General features: G+C 31.9%; 1 protein-coding gene across 1 annotated transcript in view; it reads left to right on the forward strand.

The window, feature by feature from the left end:
• The first annotated feature begins 16,010 nt into the window (after window positions 1-16,010).
• Window positions 16,011-22,251, forward strand: part of LOC149792275 (potassium voltage-gated channel subfamily KQT member 1-like) — a 282,881-nt gene continuing 276,640 nt past the window's right edge. The window contains exon 1 of the mRNA XM_089970825.1: window positions 16,011-16,434. The gene's annotated coding sequence lies outside the window, so the exon portion shown is untranslated. The remainder of the gene's footprint in view (window positions 16,435-22,251) is intronic.

Below are 22,251 nucleotides of genomic sequence, written 5' to 3' on the forward strand. Positions count from 1 at the left end.
GTCATCAAAAATAATCCTAATTAGAAACCTGATACATGTCATGTCTATATCCGAGGCTGTTATAGCTACAACTCAGATCTTGGACTTATCTATCAGAACATTTTGCGATAGACTGTCTGCATGCTCGTGGAGTACGTTTGTATGGCCAGGATCCTTGGTCATCAAATTTGTTTCGTAAAATGCATTAAAACTATTTTTAATATGTAAACCACGATCGCTTGCATCTATTGGTCTAAAGTAAGTGTATGTTTTCCCTAACCAGCCTCAAAGACTGAATTATCTATAATTTGCCATTGAGCGTTAAAATGTCCAGCGGAAGAATAAGTCTGCTTATTTATTACCACAATGTAACCTAGTCATATAGTCAAATGCATGCTGTAATAACCAAAATGGGACATAAACCGTAAGGAAGTTTATCATAGTCACTTTTAATATACATATATTTATTTTTATAGAAACTGATCTTGGTGAAGTTTTCATTTTTGTTTAGCAATTATGAGCAGAAAATGACAACGCAGGGAATTTTTTTTCGCGCAGCAAACATATAAAACAAAGTCTGGTTGTCATGTATTGTTACAACTAAAATGATAGAACTTATATATTGAACGTTAAATATAAAGGGATGTTTATTCATATCAAAAAGCCATATCCAAAATGGTCCTTTTTCTATTAATATAGAATGTTTTCTGTCATAAACATACATTAAAACGGCTTTCACTGCTTTTTATGTTTTAAAATATAGCGAGGCAGTCCACCCTATCGCATTGCATAACTGTGTTTTAAGAACAAAAGTCTCATGCATGTCAACTTCCTTAAAAATAAGGAATTTAGCAATTTCTACTCTAGATTATTGACTTTCCTGTTAAGAACGTCATTGGAAGAACTTAAACAATAAGACCCTTGTCATTCTTATTGTTTTCGATATAACACATGATCGATCAGTCTCTGATTTTCCTATCAAGCAAGGAAGCAATCTGCCCGGCGTGGTTGTTGTTGTTGATGGTGGATGCCAATTTATATTCAAGATCACGAAGCTTACTTTTCTTTCATATTTTGACACTGTCTCTCCTTTTCTTATATAAGGATATAGTATTTGAAACTTGGCTTCGTAAATGAAATTCGCTTTCTTAAAAATATTATTAACTGGGATAGGTAAAGGTAGGTGTGTTTCTAGGAGCTTAAATGCAAAAAATATTTAAAAATCTTATATATCCCTGTCTATTTCACTTTTAATGAAATACTGCATTTTTAAAATGATTATGATAAAGATTAATGTTTATGTATATTTTATATTTACATCTTGAACACATAATTACTTATGGTTTTGTAAACTGTTGTGGAGCAAATTTTCATTTGTTCTGGAATCTCTTTCCCCGATAATTCTTTAACATTTGTATTTTGAGCATATTTGTTATATTCGAGGTACCTCTTTCCAGTCTGAAACTCGTTATTGTTGGCAGTAAAATATATACATGGTGACTTGGTATCAATCTATACATTTTGGCTTTGTATTCTCTCTAGCATTTTATATTGTTTCCTTTTTATGGAAAATAATGTCATGACATGTTCGTCAAAACTATTGCCACATGGGCAGTCTTTAATCTCGTAACAACAGTTGGTTTTGCAATAAAATCATGTGCTTATCACCTTAATTAGCAAAAATGTATTTTAGACAAACAATTCTCAGTTTTGTTTCTCTGAGTTGCCACGGTATTCATAATTATATAAACCGAAATGTTCTGGAAATATTATAATGAATCGCTTCACTCAGCTATGTCGTATGATCAGGAAGAAGAAACAACAACATCGGAATTTAGACAAGGAACAATAATTGCACCAGCTAACATATGAGACGGAAAATAATAGAACTTGCTAGCGTGTATATTAGTCAAGATACACGTACAGGTCAATACAGATATGATAACTACGGGTTATACCGCGCTTTTAGATAATAATTCAAAGTAATATTGCTGTAGTTATATATATATATATATATATATATATATATATATATATATATATATATATATATATATATATATAGCTAGAAAGAAAGAGAGAGAACTATAAATATATACCAGACATAACGGAAAGTGCTATCACTGGGTTCCTATAGAAGGATGCTTAATAATAGCAGGAAAGGCGATAGGTGCCGTTTACCCGCGGTCATGGGTTAGAATATTCGTAGAATACAAAATTAAAAATGCTCTAACCTGTATATTAGTATGAGTTGTATTAAAATAGGAATTAGGTCTGCTACACACCAGTGCATATAACACCGATTGAGCTAAATTAATTTTGTGTGATGTGTGCTTAGTCATGAGGGTATATGTGCTCTTGTTTGCAGGCAAGGCGATGGGTACCGTTTACCCGTGGACCTGGGTTCGAATCTACGTAGAGTACAAATTAAAAATTCTCTAACTTGTATGATAGTATTATTTGAATTATATATGTACTTAAATAGGGAATTCCCGAGATAATTCAAATTGGTCAAGAACAAAAGTGTTACCAGGTAATATCACTAGGAATTTGATTTGTTAAACCAGATGAAAGGAATCAGTTCGGAGCCAGTGTTTCACATAACTACTTTCAATCCAGCTGTTTTCCCCTAGAGCACTATTGTAACCTTATATTAGTCCCATGTACAAAATACGGGACATTTTATTCTGTTTACCACAGATAATATTTATCCATTAGGAAATCATTCTTTTTGTTACCAGTGTAATGGGGTTATGCCGAGTTCACCGATAAACATAAAAATTGGAGTAGACATTTTAAATTATTTATCACACTTCAAGAGAATTCCGAATGAACTCATTCAATCGTCTCTAATTGTTCGAATCAAATGGACGTTTTTATGATAGAAATGTGGCTACTGGCCCACATTACTTAGTACATTGAACATTACGCATAATACGCGCGACTGAAATAAAAATAATATGCATAAACAAATAATGCAATATAAGATCCTTAGGGGTTTGTTTCTAGGTCAAATTTCGTGGAAAAAATTTCGATTTACTGCTACATTGTAGGATAGATAACAAAATAGCAAGAATCATGTGAAGGAAATAGAGAGAACAAGAAAACTGCATATTGAGTTCAATGTGTGTTTATTCCTGCTTTGCAGTGCAGATAAAAACTCTCGACTGATCGTTTAAGAAAGGATATATAGGTAAATACATTTTACAAAGCAATTCAAAAGTTGTACACTCGCGAACAAAATGGTATTCCATATATATTATATCGTGATTTGGATTGCCATCATGTCTATTCATATTGACCCTGACTATCAGATAACTAAATGCTTCTAAGCTTGTAAAAATAAGTTAAGATACAATGGTATGTCTATCTTAAATATATTTGGTTCTCGCCTGAAGTCCAACTGAATTAGTTTGTAGTCTCTGATTCTATGTGATTCATTAATGTTTGCATTCCAGGTTGGTATGTTATTAAAATGCATTAATGCTTGAATGAATGTTAGTTTACCTCCTACACCTTGGCTGTACGAAAACATTAGGAAATTAGCATATATCGTGGTTGAGAAAAATCCAAATGACCAATGGTATTGTTCCAAGAACTTGTTTTAATATACATCTACAATGTTCACAATCATCAGCTTTTAAGAATGGGTTCTTGAAATCAATTTGTTTGAATCTCCATATTTATTATGCATATCGTATTGTTGGGGCCATCGTCTTATCGATCAATCTCTTTAATAATCAACAGGCCAATACAGATTTTGTGGGTTTTTTAAAGAAGGGACATACCTTTTTGTACCAAGTAATGAGATTTTGTATTCCCAATAAATATATACAGTTGTTTTAAAAAACATTTAATGATAATATTTGTAGCTTTTTTTTTCAGAGTCTCCCAATGTAAATTTGATATTGTGTCTATCTGTTATGTTAACATTAGTGCTGTTTTGTTTGCATTCCTTGTAAGTGTCTACTTTTACAGTAACCATTGAACGTATCTAAGCTATGTTTAGAAGTGAATATATATCACACAGTCACAATGTAGTGCATTACAATGTTGATTTAAAATATAAACATCGATATCATTCAAAGATGGTGCAAACAGTAAATGTGACAATGTATCGTCTTGTCTAACTCTTTTGATACTCTTTTGATACATAATTCATTACCAGTTAAAAAGAATCACGACGATACACTCATATGCATGCTGTATATTATATTCATAATCTTTCCGCTTATATCAGTGCAACAACAAATATTTCCATAAATTTACTATAATGCTCTGTCAATGTTAGGGACATAATATACCTATATACAGATGAAATTAGTCATTATTGAAACATTCAATTAGAGCATTTAACACAACCATACTATATTATCGTGGAGTAATCTTTAAGCAATCCCTTTGTGCCTCTGACAGTAGATTATTTACTTCGATATTTTCGTGCAGTATATCAGTAAAGCATTTGCCGAAATAAATATTGTTATTGCTTCTTTTCTTGAACGGATGGCCATATTAGCATAAACTTTCGAAAATGACTTTTTATGATTTGTAGCTGGTACTCAACAAAGATTTGTACTCCAACATGGTGGTAGCAATCTTTAAAACCTTATTATCGTTATTTTTCCTAAACGTATGGCCATAACTTTACGGGGATATCAATGAAAGACGTCTTGTCATGCATCGGAACAAGCCTGAAAACCTTTTTGTCACAATTTCTTCTAAGAAGATGGCATCTACAGCATGAGATATTTCCCTAAAACACTTCTTATGTTGTCTATTTGAATCTAACCTATAATTAATATGGCGCTAATCCGATATCCAACATGGCCGCCATGACGACAAGTTCAAAAATAGTGGTTTCTCTACTCCTCCTCAATGGATTTGTGCATTCATAGAGGAATTGTACTAGTCAGACATCTCGTGATACCTAATATGCAAAAGGTGCGGCGCATACCATCAAGATGACTTCCATGAAAACAATGTGTGATATATTTGAATAAGATATTGAAAAATGCCACTGCAGTAGTTCCAAATATTGTTTATAGAATTAACCATATTTTGTATATGGGAAAATATTGACATTAAATCAGGTAAAGAGTTCTTATATCCTTGATATCATGTTGACGTTTTATAAAAAGATATCGTTATTCATCAAGATGATACATAATCTCCGTTTAGGTTTACATTCCCCTCATATTGAAATGTTTGTCTCTCTGTTTCAAATGCTATTGATGATAGCTGTAAGTAACATTTTTCGAAATATGAATGTTTTATGCAAATAATAGCATGTTAGAATGAATATATCATATATGAATGATTTGTTCAAATGTTCATCGTTTGAGGAAATATTTGTGGTGTCCAGTTTGTAGATAATATTTTAGTATACTGTCTTCACTTACCTTCTTTGAACTAAGCAATTGTATTGGTTTTTCTATAGGCTTCAGCATGTATCGTTGTATATTTTCTTCATCGGTGTGATGAAAGTGTTCATGTTCTATTTTGTTATTACAAGTCATTGTGAAATATATGGTACTCCTGCTGTTTGAAGTCAAGCACCATCTTTTAATACTTTTTATTGGCCATTCGGCTTCTCACTAGAGGGCGTTCATGTCCATACTTTCCAAATTCTTCCAGACTTGGTAATATTCATAAATACAGAATCGTTGAATCCTGATTGGTAATATTTTCAGCATAACTGAAAGGTAGAGTGGTCCTGAGTGCTGTGATAGCCCATATTTGATGCTGCAAAGAAATCAAAGGGAAGCAACAACGTTATGGCCGAATAGGAAAGTCGCTCACTCATTAATAAACAAATCAACTCTTCAGGTCACAGCGGCATCAAAACAAAATTGATGTAAACAAGTCACGCTGTTTTAACATATTTAATCAGATGTTGTACGCTGTATGACAGTATTGAAATACTGATTGCGCGAAAACAATTAGTTACATTTTGGTACATTTAATAGCGCTAACGTGATAACTCACTAACCTACAGCTGCGGGTGTCATTCACGATGCTGAGTGGAAAGAACAATAATAGCGTAAAATCCCAGAATCATATGGTAATTCCCAATTATCACCGTTCGAATTTCTTCACGCTCGACACACTTACGATCGCTGCAGTGTTTTATGGGTCATTTTTTATATAATGTGTCATTGAATCACGTTATTAATGATGATAATAATGATTCTTTTAAGGAATTTAAACATTTATTTCCCTCTTCATCTAAGGTAAACTTTACAACAGGGGGATATAACTGACGACACTGTCAATGTGTGGTCATGAAAATAGACATCTGCTCTCCTGGTAAAAATCAATATTCTATTGACGTTATCGATTTGCCTACTGAATTACATATACCACTTTGAAATGAAAACTTTCTATTCATTTTTATAGCTTACTTAGTTTCGATACTGAAATAATGCACCAAACGAGAAAATGTGGCATCCAAACCATACGATACACTATTGTCATCCGGTCACAGGCTGTACCTTTAAAATATTTGACATTTAACCCTTGAACTTTAACACATGCTTAATTCTAAACCTTGATATGAATCAGATAATCGCTATCACTTAAGTACGTTACATGAATAACATTTGGTAACTGTTAACTCGTTTTCCGGTGCTAAATTAGTTTTTTAAATTAGGATTATTTGAACTAGAGATTATGTGAAATAAAATTGAACTTTTAGGCTTCTTTTTGCCTGCTTTCAACACTATTACCATTATTGTTTATAAAACATATATTATATACAACATTCTTCCCATTTGTAAATGACATATTTTGTAAATTTGAGAAAACAAATATAAACGTAGAAGAAATATTATAAATTGCATTGGTTTGTCTTGTGCTATTATAATCTGAATAAAACCGTCGATGGTGAAAGCTTCCACTTGTCTTGTCTTGTGATATTATAATCGTAATAACAAACTCAATGGTGAAAGCAGCATTAGTTTTTTCTTGTGCTTTTATAATCATAATAAAAACTTGGATGGTGAAATCACCATTTGCTTTGAATTGTGCTATTATAACCTTAATAAAAAAATCGATGCTGAAAGCACCATTTGTAATGTCTTCTTCTGCAACAATCTTAAAAAGAAACATGAGTGGTGTAAACATAATTTGTTTTCCCTTGTGCTATTATAATCTTAATAAAACCTTGGATGGTGAAAACATCATTTATGTGCTATTATAATCTTAACAAATCATGGATGATGAAAACACCATTTGTTTTGTCTTGTGATGTTATAATCTGTACACATCGTAGCGATACGATTAAAAAAATGTTAAAGCTACGTTAAAAAATCTCAATCAAACACATGTTATAACCTTAATATAAACTTGGATTTGGAAACATCATTTGTTTTGTCTGGTGCGATGATATTATTTGAAAACAACCTTGATTGTGAAAGCACCATTTGTTTTCATTTGTGCTGTTATAAGCAAAATACAGTCTTTAGTAACGAAATCACCATTTGCCTTGTCTATTCTGTTATGATCTTTATATCAATTTGTATGGTGAAATCACCATTTACTTAGTCTTGTGCTATTATAATCTTAATAAAACCTTCGATAGTGAAAGCACCACAGTTTTGCCTTCTGTTATTAATAAAAATGGGATGGTGAAAACACCATTTATTTTGACTTTTGCTTTTATAATGTTAATAAAACACTTGATGCTGAAAAAGCCATATGTTTTGTTTTCTGCCGTTATAATCTTAATAAAAACGTCGATGTTATAAACACTATTTGTTTTGTATGTTGCTATTATAATCTTAATGAAAACGTGGATAGTGAAAACTCCATTTCGTTCGTATTGTGCTTTTTTAATCTTAATCAAAACTTGGATAGTGGAAAAATCATATATTTTGTATTTTGCTTTTATAATCTTAATAAACGCATGCATTGTGAAAACAACATTTGTTTTGTCATCTGCTATAATAATATTAACAAAAACTTTGATCGTGAAAGAACCATTTGTTTTTTCTTGTCCTATTATAACTTAATAAAAACGTGGATGGTGAAAACACCATTTGTTTTGTCTTGTGCTGTTATAATTTTAATTAAAACATGGATGGTGAAATAACTATTTGTTTTGTACTGTGCTGTTATAATCGTAAGAAAAACGTGGATGGTGTAAATACGATTAGTTTGATCTTGTGCCATAATAATCTTGATAAAAAAGTGGATGGTGAAAACACCACTTGTTTGTACTTGTGCTATTATATTCTTAACAAAAACTTCAATTGTGAAAGAACTATTTGTTTTCTCTTTGGTTTTTATAATCTTAATGATAACTTGGATAGTGAAAACTACATTTGTTTTCTCTTAGGCTGTTACAATCGTAATAACAACTTGGATGGTGATAGAACCATTTGGGTTTTCTTGTGCTATTATAATCTTAATAAAGACATAAATGTTGAAAGCACCATTTGCTTTGTCTTGTGCTATTATAATCTTTAAAAAATCTTGGATATCGAGAACACCATTTGTTTGCTCTTGTGCTATCATAATCTTAATAAAAACTTGGATCGTGACAGCACCATTTGTTTTCTCTTTTGCTATTACAATCTTAACGAAAACTTAGTGAAAACACCATTTGTTTTCTCATGTAGTGTTATGATCTTAATAAAAGCTTGGATGGTGCAAACACCATTTGTTTTGTCTGGTGCTGTTATGATCTTAATAAAAACTTGCATAGTGAAACCATTTAATTTGTCTTGGGCTATTATAATCTTATTAAAAGCCTGGATGGTGAAAGCACCATTGATTCTTTCTTGTAATCTTAATAAAACCTTGGATGGTGCAAACACCATTTGTTTTGTCTTGTGGTGTTATAATCTTCAAAACCTTCGATGAGGAAAGTACCATTTCTTTGTCTTGTGCTGATGTTTTCTAAAACTAAATCTGAATAGTGAAAACTCCATTTGATTTGTCTTGTGCTAACATAATTTTGATGAAATCTTGCATGGTGAAAGAACCATTTGTTTTGTCTCGTGCTGTTTTAATCTTAGTAAAAACTTGAATAGTGAAAACGCCATTTGTTTTCTTTTGTGATATTTTAATCGTAATAAAATCACCGTTGGTAAATGCTGTTTCTTTTATCTTGTGCTATTAAAATCTTAACAAACACGTTGACGTATAAAGCACCACTTCTTTTGTCTTGTGCTATTATTATCTTAATAAAACTTTTATTGGTGAAAGCATCTTTTGTTTTGTCTTGTGGTGTTAAAAGCATAACCACATCTTGGAAGGCAAGAACATCAGTTGTTTTGCTTTGTTTTATTATAATCTTAACAAAAATATGGATGGTGAAAACACCAATTGTTTTGTGTTGTGCTGTTATATTGTTAATAAACACATGGATAGTGAAAACAGTTTTTGTTTTCTCTTGTGCTTTGGTAATCTTAATAAAAACGTCGATGGTGAGAACAACATTTTTGTCTAGTGCTATTATGATCTTAATAAAAACTTGGATGATGAAATAGCATTTGTTTTGTCTTGTGCTATTATTATCTTAATAAAACTGCTATGGTTAAAACACCATTTGTTTGTCTTGTGCTATTTTAATCTTATCAAAATCATTGTAGGTGAAAACACGGATTGGTTTGTCTTGAGCTGTTATAATCTTAATAAAAACTTGGATAGTGGAAACACCATTTGTTTTGTCTTGTGCTATTATAATCTTAATGAAAGCCTGGATGGTGCAAGCACCATTTATATTGTCTTCTGCTATTTTAATCTTACTGGAAGCCTGAATTTACAAAATACGATTCGCTTTGTCTTGTGCTCTTATATTCGTAGTATAAACAGGGATGGTGAAATCACCATTTGTTTTGTCATTTGCTGGGATAACCTGATAGTTTCTTTAAATAAACTTGAATAGTGAAAACAAAACTTGTTTTGTCTTTTGTTATGATAATCGTAAAGAAAGCTTCAATGGTCGATTGATCATTTCCTTTATCTTGTGCTATTATAATCTTAATAAAAACTTCGATGGTAAAAGCACCATTTCTTTGAACTGTGATATTATAATCTTAATAAAAACTTCGATGTGAAAGCATCATTTGTTTTGCCTTGTGCTGTTATAATCTTAATAACATTATCGAAGATGAAAGCACAGTTTGTTTTGTCTTGTGCGGTTATAATCTTAATAACAACTTGGATGGCGAGGATATCAGTTGTTTTGTCATGCGCTGTCATAAGCTTAATTAAAATATGGATGTCGAAAACACCAATTGTTTTGTCTCATGATGTTATAATCTTGATAATATCAACGATGGTGAAAACACAACTTGTTTTCTCTTGTGATATTATACTCATAATAAAAACATGGCTGGCGAAGAGACCATTTCTTTGGTCTTCTGCTAATATATATTTAATCGAAGCTTCGATAGCTAAAACACCTTTAGTTTCATCGTGTGCTATTATTATCTTAATAAAAAAATTGGATGGTAAATACACCATTTGCTATGTCTTGTGCTATTATAATCTTAATAAAACATGGATTGTTAATACACCATTTGTTTTGTCTTCTGCGATTATAATCATAATTAAATCTGCCATGGTGAAAACACAGTTTGTTTAGTCTTGTGCTATTAAAAGGTTAAAACTTGGATTGTGAACACACCTTTCGTTTTGTCTTGTGTTGTTATAATCGTTTTAAAAAAGATCGATGGTGAAAACATCATTTGTTTTGTTTTGTGCTATTATAATCTTAATTAAAAAATCGATGATGAAAGCAACGATATGTTTTGTCTTGTGATGTTACAAGCCTAATTTAAAAAAAATCAATGGGGAAGCACATTTTGTTTTGTCGTTTGCTGTAATAATCTTAATAAAAGCTTTGAAGGTGAAAATACCATTTGTTTTGTCTTTTGCTATTATAATTGTAACTAAAACTTGGTTAGTGAAAACAGCATTTGATTTGTCTGGTACAATTATAATCGTAATCAAAACTTGGATGTTGAAAAAACCATTTGTTTTCTCTTGTGCTATCATAATCGTAATGAAAACTTAGTAAAAACAACACTTGATTTCTCTTAGATTAATACAATCTTAACAAAAACTTGGATCGTGAAAGAACCATTTGGTTTTTCTTGTGCAATTATACTCTTAATAAAAACTTGGATGGTTAAAGCGCTATTTGTTTTGTCTTGTGCAATTATACTCTTATTAAAAACATGGATGGTGAAAGAACCATTTGTTTTGTCTTGTGCCATTATAAACCTTAAAACATCTTGCATAGTGAATGGACTACTTGTTTTCTCTTGTGCTATTATAATCTTAATAAAAGCTTGGATGGTGAAAACACCATTTGTTTTGTCTGGTGTTAATATAATCTTAATAAAAATATGGATGTTGAATGCACCATTTGTTTTGTTTTGTGCTGTTATAATCTTAATAAAAAAGTGGATGGTGAAAGCACCATTAGCTTGGTCTTGTGCCATTATAATCTTAATAAAAACGTAGAAGTGAAAACAACGTTTTTTTTTTGTCTTGTGCTATTGTGCTATTATAATGTTAATAAAAGCCTGGATGGTGAATGCACCATATTTTGGTCTTGTGCTATTAAATCTTAATAGAATCTTGGATAGAGAAAACACCATTCTCTTTGTCTTGTGCTATTATAATCTTAGTAAAAACGTGGTCAAAGTACTATTTGTTTGTCATTTGCTCTTATAACCTTATTACAAATTTGAACGTTGAAAATACAATTTCTTTTTTCTTTCCCTGTTAAAATTTTCATAAAAATTGAATGGTGAAAACAGCATTTGCTTTGTCTTGTGCTGTTATAATCTTAGTAAGAACCTGGATGATAAAATTACCACGTGTTTTTTCTTATGCTATTATAATCTTAATAACAAAAGCGATGGTGTTACGAAATACCTGATATGGCTTGCTTAAACCACCATAAATTCCAGTATTTGACGTGTTTTACGCGCCATAGTATCTTGTAAATATACTTTTTCTTTGCATCGCGTGACGCCTTCATTGCTTGCGTGGCACGTGCGTAATACATATTAACGCGCGCGACTATATATGTTACTTAGGGATCTTAACTGACACAGCCATTAGAGGGAAGTCCTTTACGTGTTTAGCTGTCGGGGCGGGATCGCCATTATGTCTTACTTAGTTTGAGCCCACGGGTTGGGTGAGTTATATTCTTTTTAATCAACTCTTTTTAATTAATGTTCAGTTTCGCAAAACACGTTCAATGTTGTATTATACGTTTGCGTTGTTTTATCGTACTTGTAGTTTAATTCATCAAGAGTGTATGGCTTATGTAATTTGGTAGCGAGAAATGGTACGATTCGGATTATTAACATGAATATGAACACTTATGCAATACTCTTGTTGGTAGGTTATCTTGTCGCTATTATAACTAATATTGAAGACGTATTATGTATGTATTAGAGTTTTAGTATAGCATATTTCTATTTTTTTGGTATGCCATTCGTACGTCACAGTCGTACAAAAGGAATATTTCAGGTGTGTATGTATTAATCCATTTGAAATGCTCAGATATTTTAATCTAGATACACAGAAAGCAGACTATTTGGAAAATTGTTTCTTTTCATATTCAGCCAACTAGGTGTGGATAACTAGGCGTGGATTACTAGCTGTGGATAACTAGGCATGAGTGTCTAGGTGTGGATAACTGTGTGCGGACTGACTACGTGTAGCCAAAGACCGCAGCATTAGTTATGAAAGACCGCCAGGAAAGTGACAACGTATATGTGCATGAAAGGTCTGGATGGTTGAAGTGACCGAGCCGAGAAGCGGGTCAAAGGGCATATGAAATGTCAAGTAAACATTGGACATACATATAAGAATTTCACTATAGTGTTTGACTATAAGAAGGTCATAGTGTGTGACTAAGAGAAATGTCATTATAGTGTTTGACTATAAGAAGGTCATAGTGTTTGACTAGGAGAATTTCATTATAGTGTTTGACTATAAGAATGCCATTAGTGTTTTACTGTATAGGGAAAGACCAAAGACAAAAAAGCATGGTAGTGTTTAATTATCTGAGACAACTTTATAATTATTGAACATTTCACATAATTTTCTGTTCTTCATCATAGTTTTCCATTGGATGCATATTATGTACCTTTGTATTTATTTTGATGTCATGATTACTTCATCATTAGTGTGAGAGAATAATACATCATTTTATTGTCACTTGCATATGTGTTTGTTATTTCTTGAATACCAATTCAGTCTCAAAGGGTGTTAGCTCGATTACTTTACAGATGGTGAAAGAACCATTTGTTTTTACTTGTGTTGTTACAGTCTTCAAAAACCTTCGATGGGGAAGACACCAATTGTTTTTTCTTGTGCTGTTATGATCTTAAAAAAAACTTGGATGGTGAGAACATCATTAGCTTGGTCTTGTGCTAATATAATCCTAATAAATCTTGAATGGTAAAAACACCCTTTGATTTGTATTATACTGTTATAATCTTAATATATACATGAAAGGTGAAAGCACCATTTAGTTTGTCTTGTGATTTTATACTCTTGAAAAACATGGATGGAATTACCATTTGTTTTCTCCTAGGCTACTACAATCTTAATAAAAGTTTGGATGTTGAAAGAAACATTTTTTCTTGGTCTATTGTGATCTTAACAAAACCTTGGATGGTGAAAGTACGCTTTGTTTTATCTTGTGCTATTATAATCTTATTAAAACATGGATGGGGAAAGAACCATTTATTTTGTCTTGTGCTTTTATTATCTTAAAAAATGTGGATAGTGAAAACGTCATTTGTTTTCTCTTGTGCTATTATAATCTTAATAAAAACGTGGATAGTGAAACAACCATTTTTGTCTTCTGCTGTCATAATATTAATAAAAGCTTGGATGGTGCAAACGCCATTTGTTTTGTCTGTTGCTATTATAATCTTAATAAAAACTTGCATGATGAAAGCACGATTTGCTTTATCTTGTGCTATTATAATGTTATTAAAACTTGGACTGTGAAAACACCATTTGATTTGTCTTGTGGTATTAAATTCTTAATAAAAACGTGGATGGTAAAAATACCATTTGTTTGGTTTGTGCTATTAGAATCTTAGCAAACATTGCAAAGGCGAAAACACATTTTGTTTGTTCTTGTGATGGAAAGCACTATTTTGTGTCTGCTGTTATGATCTTAATAGAAACTTGGATAGTGAAAACACCATTTTGTTGTCTTGTGCTATTGTACTCTTAATAAAAACTTGCATAGTGAAAACAATTTTGTTTTGTCTTGTGCTATTGTAATCCTAATAAAAGCTAGCATGGTGCAAACACAATTTGTTGGGTTTATTGCTTTTATAGTCTTGATGGTGGAAACACCATTTTTTGTTTTCTGCTATCATTATCTTAATAAAAGCTTGGATGGTGCAAATACCATTGTTTGGCATAACAGCAAAATGAGAGGAGTATTAAATAATGAAGTTTGATTTGCAACTCTATTATTGTTCTTTACCTTGATCCCGGAATTATTTCAATTCTGGTTTTCTTACTGTTTACTTTCGCTCTATTCTTATATATCCATTACATGTTTACGTTCTGATGTTTTCTCACTAACATGTCATCTTTGCCTTAGAGCGTATTCAATCGAGCATAATTTGTTTTCGCGCAATACCATTCTTCAGTATAATTTCCATTTTTATACCCAATGTAAACGTATAATTAATTTGTAATCCATAATCTACTTGTTATTTCACTTCATGTCTGTGTATGTATGTATATATATATGTATGCGTGTGTATATGCATGTGTGTGTATATGTGTGAATGCGTGTGTGTATGTGCGTTTGTGTACGTATGCATGTGTGTGCATTTGTGTGTTTTATCTATACGTCATCATATTTTATACCGATCAAAAGTATAGTTCTAAAAATATAAAAGGAAACAATGCAAAAACCTTTAGGATGATACGATTTTCGAAATAAACTTAACTATTTACCGCCTGCCTGCGAATTTCTAAATTCATTCGGAGTTGTTGCACCGTGTACAACGAATGACTTAGGACAACATTCTTGAATTCAAACTCATTGATTCACTTGAGACTCTCTAAGATGGTACAGTGCTTGGAACGTCTTTTGCAACACTGAAAACAGTACCGCTCTATCCAATAGCGGTTAGAAATATGAGAATACGAAACGGTACGGGTAAATGTGAACATAACTGTATGGATAGTTAGGATACGGAAATAATGGCACGCTTGCAGGATAATAAAAAAAAGATGTAAACTACTGATTTTATTGTTTAGAACTTTTGCTTGTACTAACAGATAGTAAGATGATTGGATTTTTGTTATAGTTAAAGTGGAATAAAAGCAGTAAATCGAATTTCAATAGCCGAAGTTGGCTAGATATTTGGAATTGTTATGAAGTGATGCGGTACGGTACAACACTTTATGTAGTCGAAGAGACTATTGATGGATGGTTAGAAACGAAGAAAATGCAACGTTATATCAGATGAATGAAAAAATTGGTTACGGTATGCAAATATGGTTGCAAAATAAGCTACAAGTACTGTAACTATATATACTAACACCGCTGCATAAACATCTGCACATGCTTACCCAAGTGTCGTATTATCTATGTCTTATGCATGTTTTGTCCACATATTTGGTCAACCCTTACGTCTTTTGTGTAATTTAAATACTTTATCTTTCATATATAACTAAATATTTCGATTACTTATTCATCTACAACTTAAGTCTGCAATGCAACTGCAATGCAACTTTTTGACTTATTTTGCACGATGTTTCTGACTTAAACGTATTGAAAATTAACCAAGAACTTAACACCGTGTACTAGACAGGTGGCCACGCTTAGCTTCTTTACTCCATATACGTAAATCAGTTTTAACGAACAGCTTTCTCGTTATGTGACTTCACCTGGCGCATATGGCGAGGCTATTCATATCAAATTAAATTGATGGTAAAATCAATAACAACCGCTCTTATCAAACTGGCGACATCGCCAGCTAATATGTGAATGAGATAGAGATGGAAGCATGTCTCCTAGAGCATAGTTGACGGATTAGCTGCTCATGAATGAAAGCGTTTGGTATCTATCTGATGTGAGCGGTGCTCTAATCTCGGCCATTGACTACGTTACCCAGGATATCGCAATTGTTTGAAATTGTGCAAACGCTTTAAGAACTTCATTTCAATTCCCAGACTAAGCCACGCGTTCTGCATTGACTCCTTTGTGTGAAATATTGACTTTGCCAGGGAAATGCACGTGTAAGCTGCCATCAGTCGTATATGGAGTTTTGTTGTACATTTATTATTACGCGTAAAGGCATATTAATGTGTTAGTTTTCTCGTTGATTATATCTTAGGCTAATGGCAAAATACTTCATCCAAATTACAGCTCTACAATTATCAGATGGTCTTCTTTGGATCTATCGTTGTCTGGCATTACTGGAATGCTTCAGTTGCATTTAGGTAAGTGTATGTCAAGTTTTCTATGCGTGTCCATCTTTTTGATAGCTTAATTAACGAGTGTATACAAAATTATCCTATGCAGTCATACCAACATATACAGGATGATGTTATTATCAGTTCCGTGTTTTTAATAAATTGCCACAAAACTATCAGACAGCATTTTGTAGAGAGAAACAACCAGACAGAATGATAGACATATATATATATATATATATATATATATATATATATATATATATATATATATATATATATAGACCAATGTTTACACTCATGGATAAATAAACTTATATATAAAGAAGCCGCAAAGAAAGATGAAAATATCCGTATATGTTGATTCATGACTAGTAGGATAGATGTTTCCATTCGAAAATACAAAAATTTTGGCTTTATTTTGGACATATCATTAGACAATATATCAATAAGGTAATAAATATTTGCTTCAGAATTAAACATCCTTTGAATAAAAGTATCTTTGAATTCTGATACCAATATTGTTTAAATCCCACCACTTTGTTAAATGCATTACGACATGGAAAATAATTCCAAATCTTTTTTTTTTTTAAATTATACACTCTGCAGTTTTCATGCAACTTGTATTATAGCCGACAAAATGCGAACTTAACTACCGTCGTTGTTTTTTTTTTTTGTTCGTGTATTGCCATGTAATAACGTTAAGTTTGACAGGTAATAAAATACTGAGCATTTAGAAATGACTAATCACGTACTAGATAATTGTAAAGGCGAACCAAGGTATGGTTAGGTCTGTTGCAATTTTTAAGTTCTTGCCTGATTTGAATCTATGGTACCTTACAGCAGACATTTCACAAGCGCATCACAAATAACGAGCGTATACAGGTCTCTCTATTCCACACACATTACATCTCATTCAGTTCTCATTGAACGTTGCAAATAATAAAACAAAATAATAAGAATAAATTATTGTGTAAATGCAATGGCATCATTTCAAATTAGATTATACTGCTCTAAATTTAGCTTACAATAAATGTGTTTTATTTGAAAATTTTCAGTACCAATGGAATAATAAGAAATACCTTTAAAGGTTTTGCATTGATGAACACTAAGTAGTTTGTATTGACTTTCATACAATATACATTTTCATGATGCGATATATCTTTATTTAAATTAATGCAACTAAGCCAGAAATAATGTATTTAGTCAGCTTTGAAGTAAAGAATGTGATTGATGCAACAATTGCATGCCTTGTTTCTATCCAATTTTTGTCTTACAGTTCACGTTTTAGTCCCTCTATCTTGTCATGATTGACAATCCGAGTCTTGATTCAACCACGGCAAACACATTTCGTTTTCCAAAAACAAAGAAGACAGAGTATATGTTCCTTCCCAGGAAGAGTTAATTCTTCATATTCTCTGCCCTTTATTTATGTTTGTTTATGTGTATGTGCGTGTGTGCGTTTGTGAAAGTGAGAATGAAAAGTATTTAGCCCGAGTCTTTTAAATACTATTGACATTAGTTTGTTTTTTGATAACCGATCATAATCAGCATTTAAATACTGGTGTTATCTTAATTTAAATAACCAATGATGATCCGTATTACAAATATATATTGCTTTGTTCAGTTGGAGGTTTTGTTAACATCATGTATTCTCTCTTATTTTAAGATTGAATATTATTGCTGTATAGATGTGACTCGTTTTTATTTTGCAAAATAATTATAGAAGACCCTTTGCTTTGAGTATGGGAACATAAATGGTTAGTTGTGAATAATTCATAAGACTAAATTAATGCACATCGATTTGTTTATATCTGAGCCGCAAATAGTACAAAGTTTTGTAAGCACAGCAAATGACAATGCGTGAGCATTAATTTGAATATTTGCTGTTTTTATGACGTTATAGTACTCTTTTTTCCTACACGAGAACGGACAGAAACATATATTTTCGGATGAGTGGAACTCCTCTCAAGCCTTGCTTGCGTTTTGCGCTTGCTTCTTCGTTTCAAAATAGTTAATGATCCTAACTGGATTTGCCAAATATACTCTGAATTGTAATTGTCACTAGGTGGTTGTCCAGTCAAATATACATTGAATTCTTAAAATATGCAATTAAAAGAATTTTATGAGGCTAATATCTGCACTTCATTCCACTGTCATCAAAGATAAATATGGCCAATTCTAGCTTATTCCTTGATTCAATTAATTAAGGTTGTAGGGAAGACAATATGAATGATTAAAACTAAATATCAAATTGTTACGTGCATACAAAAATTGTAGTATCTTTATTTAAAAGAAAGGTGTATTTTTGTCGCAATTAGGGTATCTGGAATTTAAGGGAGCAAGTAAATCGTTTATTCATTTTATGGGAATAAAGCTGTGGAGATCAGTTTGTGATGGGATGTTTGAAAATTTCTTTGGTTGAATTATATTTTTCTCATTTGTTTTCTTTTCTTTCTTCATTATTGTCTATTGATTAACTTGTTGATTTATCTTAGAAAAATATTCCATTCGCTGTATGAGATATTTGAGTCGGATTACATCGATAAATATTAATTTAATTTTTTTATATTAATCTATTAAAACTAGGTAAGTATGATAATTCGATAATTGCCATGCAATGTCAACTTACAATACCTGCAACAGATACTGTAAAACGACGATAACTGAGAAATGAATCGCTCTAATATCCGGTAGCATTTGAATCATTCCTCCAGTACCGTTGTTAGCGCTCGAACCAGAACTATTTGGGTCCGCATGGTTTTTATGGCACATACAAATCAAAGATATTTATATGAGTGTGTGTGTGTGTGTTTTTTTTTTTCTGCCCGTGTATTACTTGAAGGATCTGCGATATCGCAATTCAGTTAATCATATCTGATTGGAACTAAAGACACTTTATCATAGAATGTGGATACGACAGCAAAAATCTATGTTTCCTTGATTGTGTGTTACTTCTTTTATGTTTTATAACTGATAAGAAGTTATGATATTCTGATTTCCACATATTAGTATCTTATCTTCAACAGAGTTCTCTTTTCTTCCTAGAACCATTGTGTTTTACATAATCATTTCAACCAAAATGTACCGAATAATTTGTTTAAAACAGCGCGTTGTTTTGGAGAAGAATTCAGTACACATCTAACATCCCAGTGAAGAAATATATATATATATATATATATATATATATATATATATATATATATATATATATATATATATATATATATATATATATATATATATATAGAGAGAGAGAGAGAGAGAGAGAGAGAGAGAGAACACGACTGGAATGATGGGAATTACATTTTTGTGATTATATACTGTTGCAGCATTTATCAAGTTTATGCAATAATATTAGAGTTCACGATAACAAGGCTGATTACATTTTCCTGGTGGATTGCTCTGAATTAAAGTGAAAAAGTAAACCCGTCTACAAGAGACAAATTAAATAATTAAAGGTTACTCCATTTGTATGGGAAATTATGAATAAGTTTTTCGGATGGAATACTGCACGATCTTGGGAGTGCACTATATCCATCCGACAAAACGAGTTCATATTTTCCCATACAAAAGCAGTAACCTTTTATGGTATGCTCATTTTTCTTATTCTACCTAAAGCTTAATTATATAAACAAAATACATTACAAGAAACATAGTAACTGAGTGAATGCCGTATTCCAAATTAAATAAACAAGCGCAGATTCATCATCACACAACAACAACATTATTAATGCGCCCATAACTCCGCCCAGATAAATTTGAACTTAGTCGCGCGTTAGACATAACGTTTGAAAGAAAATGGCGTTTTGGTCTACTTAAAACTGAAAATTATATTCATATTGTGAATGAATGTACATTGCAACAACTTTTACATTTGATCAGGAATGAATAGATTTTGGTATTTTAGTCGATTATACGAAATTTCGTGATTATGGACTGGATACATCTGTGCAAATTCTACATAAAATACATCGGATTGAAGTAGCGAGGGAGATGCGTGTTGACATCTGCAAGTGTGTTTCTATTCTGTCATTGAATATTTGAAAACATAATGAGGGAAAAATATGAAATCTTTCAATTGCAAGTGTCAAAAAGACGCTGTGGAATTTAATGTTAATTTCATTTTTAGTGCAGTAAAGATCATCTAATTGCACTTGGATTATAGTTGAAATTACAGTACAATTTCGAAATGTGTAATCAAGCTTGAAAACCCATGACATGGCTCATGTAATTCGGATTTGCAGAACTAAGAAAGTAAATTCAGGATGTAAAAATGTAAGTATATTTTTACCATTCTTGTTACCAGCTAAAGAAAACAGTCATGCCTTTTCACTTGCATTTTATTTATAGGTACCCAGCAATTTTATGAAATCCGGCATATCCCGCCTAAATCGGAAACACTGTATCAAAAAATTTTACGCGGAATGTAGCAAAGCATTTGGTATGTGGCAGTCCACGAAACCTCTGCTTTAAATCATTCAGTAACAAATGTAATCAACCTAAAACCGCAAACAAAATGAGTGTACATGATTTGTTTACATAAAGTGCTGGACATCTGCATCCCTTGTTTGTTTACAATAGAAAACAATTCCTTTATGAGTGCAATATGAAGTTGAGCGAGAGTTCAGTATGGTAAAATACTGAACGATACTGACAATACGAAATTAACGGAGAAAAATGAGAATATAATAAATAACATTATTCGTGCATGAATTAATATTAGAATCAAAACTTATAGGTTCTCTCTCTCTCTCTCTCTCTTAATAAAAAATTCAGCAGTTTTAATCACATTGGAAATGGAAAGCCTACTGATCGATATGGACTGTGGGACAGTCTATTATAAAATACAGAGTAAGTGTCACTTGTCGGTGAGATATTACACATGTCTGCTCGTGGATAAAATTGTCAGAGAAAAGCATGCGGGGAGAATTTATTGAGAAACAAAGTACTCCATCAATGAATAAACAAAGCTTGCTTGTAAGCACAACTGTCACGTATAAATTACACATGTTGCATTGTGACACATTTTAGGACTGAAATTCTCATTGATTTCGACATCGGGCTTATAAATATTGCATTCTACGACTCATCGATTATTGTGCTGTTGATTAAAGTTCCCACACTGAATGCTTCTTCATGTAGACAAAAAGTATGTTTTAGAAGGCTGTGTCTGGGTTGCCACCTCATGGGGCGAAAAGCAAACATACAACCAAATAAAATATGCACATAACCATGCATCACACTTAAAATAATTCAGATCATTGGTTACTAATTTCAATAATAGAGAACCTTTCCTTGTTGACAGAAAAATGCAGAAATTTCACAATCAATTTTTAAAATACAAATTTAGACCAGACTGAGTCAAAAGTCGCTAAGATTTAAGATTACAAATTTGCACATTGAAAAATATGTACAAGTTTGAGTTTCATATCAGAGAGCTCTGAAAAAATTAAATTAAAAGGTATCCGCTTGACAACGCTCTTATTCAGATGTGGTTCTCACATTACCGGAATATATCCGCTTAGTGGTCATCTGGGATCACTGATAAAACGTGATTTATTGACAGGCATCTATAGGTCAATTATGAAGCAATTATTGACCTTATTGTTTAAAAATTTAAATTAGTATGGTCGAAGTAATTCAATTTAAAGTAGGAGATAAAAGTTTCCAGGCACCATGAAAAATGGAACGCATTCAGACATTATTTTCCAATAAAAGGTTAAATATTACAGCTATGTACCATCGCATACATGCACTTTCCACATATTGACCTACAATTACAGTAAAACAAGAGATCATCAACCGTGATGCTATATTTTATCAAACCTCTTCAGTAGAAAT

The sequence above is a fragment of the Sinohyriopsis cumingii genome, chromosome 9, assembly GCF_028554795.1.
Source record: "Sinohyriopsis cumingii isolate HCF-2022 chromosome 9, ASM2855479v2, whole genome shotgun sequence".
Taxonomy (NCBI): Eukaryota; Metazoa; Mollusca; class Bivalvia; order Unionida; family Unionidae; genus Sinohyriopsis; species Sinohyriopsis cumingii.